The 3,102-nt window shown below is 52.6% G+C and overlaps 1 pseudogene across 1 annotated transcript; it reads left to right on the forward strand.

The window, feature by feature from the left end:
- Nucleotides 1-643: 643 nt before the first annotated feature.
- LOC308561097 (calmodulin pseudogene) lies at nt 644-2,249 on the forward strand (annotated as a pseudogene). The gene has a single exon. The product of its transcript is annotated as a calmodulin pseudogene (transcript).
- Nucleotides 2,250-3,102: the final 853 nt, after the last annotated feature.

Here is a 3,102-nt window from a genome sequence, read left to right on the forward strand (position 1 = left end):
AGGCTGCAGCCACATTGGCCACCGTTATGTCCTTTGGCCTTGCCAAGCCCTCTCTTGTCCCTGGCCTTGAGCCTGCTTAGCTTTCCTGCCTGGAAATCCCCTTCTCCCCTTTTAGGTCACCCTCAAGTGCCACCTCTGCAGAGAAACCTTCCTTCACTGTTACAGCTATAGGAGAAACCTCCCTGTGTTCTCTCCATCATGACCCCTTTTATTTCCTTCATAGCATTTATCAAAAATAGCCAAGTACCTTGCTTATCAGTTTACTTGCTAACTAGCTGTCTCGTAGATGGAATATAAACTTCTGAGGACTGGGAGCTGCCTATCTTGTTTGCAGGTAGTTCTGTTCCCAGATTCTAGGGCAGTATATGTACATAGTAGGCCCTCAATAAATACCTACAAATGAGTGAGTAAATGAATGAGTTGGAGGAAGTCCTCCATTCATGTTTTTCTGAAGTTAAAAGGACAGTCTGCTTTCTACCTGAAGAAAAAATGTTTTCCCTTTTCTGAATACCCTCTTGGGAACCCTAAGGCTTTCTTTTAGGCTTTGGAAACCAAAAACAAGGAAAGAAAGTTCCTTTCAGGCAAAGACAACTTCTGCTTTTTATCCTGCCAAAAACCTCAGCTGACAGGGAGAAAGGGCACATTTTATTGAGTGAAGGGTGTGAAGATTGGAGAGGAGGGAGGGCAAAAGGAAAATTCAAAAAGGAAAAACCCAAATTAATCTTTTTAGAGGTTGTCCAGCACGCCTCACTGAAGGTGTCCTCGGGTAGTTCCTGACAGCTGAGTGATGGTGGGGCGGAGAGCCACTGCCTTTCACACAGAGGCGCTGGCACCAGCTCAATTAGCCAACCAGTCTCATTCCCAGTCCTGGGCTCCTGTTCCAACAGGACCCGGCCTTCAGGCAACGCAAGGCGGGGGAGTCTGAATGGTGAGGGAGAGCCCTGCTCCTTCTTAAGCTCCGGTGAGTCAAGCCAGGGTGGGACGCCAGCCTGCCAGCTGCTGTCCTTCAGAATCCAGAGAGGAGCCGGGGAGCTCGCACCTGCACCCACACCTCCGGCACCCCACACCTCCCATGGCCGACCAGCTGACAGAGGAGCAGGTGGCAGAGTTTAGGGAGGCCTTCTCCCTGTTCGACAAGGACGGGGACGGCACCATCACCACCCAGGAGCTGGGCACCGTCATGCGGGCCCTGGGCCAGAACCCCACGCAGGCGGAGCTCGAGGGCATGGTGAGCGAGATTGACCGCGATGGCAACGGCACTGTGGACTTCCCCGAGTTCCTGGGCATGATGGCCCGGAGGATGAAGGACAGGGACAGCGAGGAGGAGATCCGGGAGGCCTTCCGCGTGTTCGACAAGGACGGCAACGGCCTGGTCAGCGCGGCCGAGCTGCGGCACGTGATGACCCGGCTGGGGGAGAAGCTGAGTGACCAGGAGGTGGACGAGATGATCCAGGCCGCAGATGTGGATGGGGACGGGCAAGTCAACTACGAGGAGTTCGTCCGCATGCTGGTCTCCAAGTGAGGGGCTGGCAGGTGCTGCAGCCCCACTGGGCTCGCCCTCCTCTGCTCTGCTCTGCTCTGCTCTGCTGGGGATCTAGCTGCCGCATGAGCCTCAGGCCTCGCATTGCTTCCTCTCGCCAGCGTCCTCCGGCACTGCTGCTTCTCCGGCAAGGTGAAGTCAGGCCCGCTTTGTGCATCTCGCTTTGTCTCCTATTTCCTGCCAGCCACCTCCCACCCTCTTCTCACCCAGAATGACACAGGCTGCTCGCAAGCCAAGCAAACCCTGAGTGCTTCTGTCCCTCAGGAGTGGAAGGAAAAGTGACATCTCTCTACAAAGACAATGAGCAGAAGGATGAGTGACGGTTACACTGACTGGGCCATCCCTGGGAAGGGTGCAATGTGACTTCACAGAGTCCTCCTACAGGGCACTTGGCACTGGGACCAGGGCGGCTGTCACCCTCAGACTTCATCTGATGCTAGATTCCGGCAGGTGAAAGGAATCTTGCCCTGGAGTGAGGGTGGCAACAGAGACTCTGACAACGGAGACCAACTTCCTGAGAAACAGCACTTCCCTCCCACAGGGCGCCTGCCTGTCCTCCCTGTCTTCTCCAAACAGCTATGATTCACTTTTTGGAGGTGGGAGTAAAACCAGGGTCAGTTGTAACATGTCTGGACTCACCTTCTTGGAGGGAACTTTGAATGAAAGGGAGAGGGAGGCCGCAGGGGGAATAAAGAAGACTGCTTGTGCTCCTGTGATGTTTCTTTTTTTCTGAAATGATCTTTGTTAAGTCCAGGGTGTAAATGATGTCGGAATCTCCATATTTGTGTCTTTTAAAAATGCAGTGAAATCTTGTGTCGGTGGGCACGGCAAAAATGGACAAGTCTGGATAAGGTAAATCTTGAATTTTTACTTCAAATTAAATGGGTTAGTTGGCAGCAGAAAATGGTTAAAAATCCATGCAGCCTCCTTGAGATCTGAGGCAATGGTTATAGTTGGGAAGATGCCCTGATCACTGTGGCATTTCTCCTATGTTCACTCTCTGGTGCTGTGCTGGCTGAGTGGTTAGAAGTAGGTGAGGGGTAGAAAGTGCTAACTGCATGCCCGGCATGTGGGGGGGAAAGAGCCAGTTATTTGCATTCTACCAGAGGTCTCAGCAAATAACCAGAGGTTGAAGGGGCCTTCTGAGAGATTATTTTAGTTTCAAAGGAGGCAATGTGTTGAGGGACAGACACTACACTGGGGCTCATCAGAAATGGCCACCAGGCCTGGGACGGTCACAAAGCAGCTGGCTGATCTTGGATAAGTCCTTCTGACACCTCCTCCCCACCATGCATGTTTTCTCTTATGTAAAATGAAGAATTTGGGGCCAGACAAACAGGGATTTCTGGCCTTGTGATTCTTACTGCTGCCAATGCTTAAATCTCTTAGCCTCCCCATGATGAGAGCTGACATCACGCAGCCCCTCCTGGGGGTGGGCTCGGTTGTGAGCACTCTGCATGCACAGTAACTCTCTACCACCCTGTGTGTAGCTACTGTTAGTGGCTTCCCATCTGTGAGGAAGCTGAGGCATGGAGAGCTTAAGAAACCAGCTGGATGTCCCA

The sequence above is a fragment of the Miniopterus schreibersii genome (assembly GCF_964146895.1).
Source record: "Miniopterus schreibersii genome assembly, chromosome: 1".
In the NCBI taxonomy this organism is placed as follows: domain Eukaryota; kingdom Metazoa; phylum Chordata; class Mammalia; order Chiroptera; family Miniopteridae; genus Miniopterus; species Miniopterus schreibersii.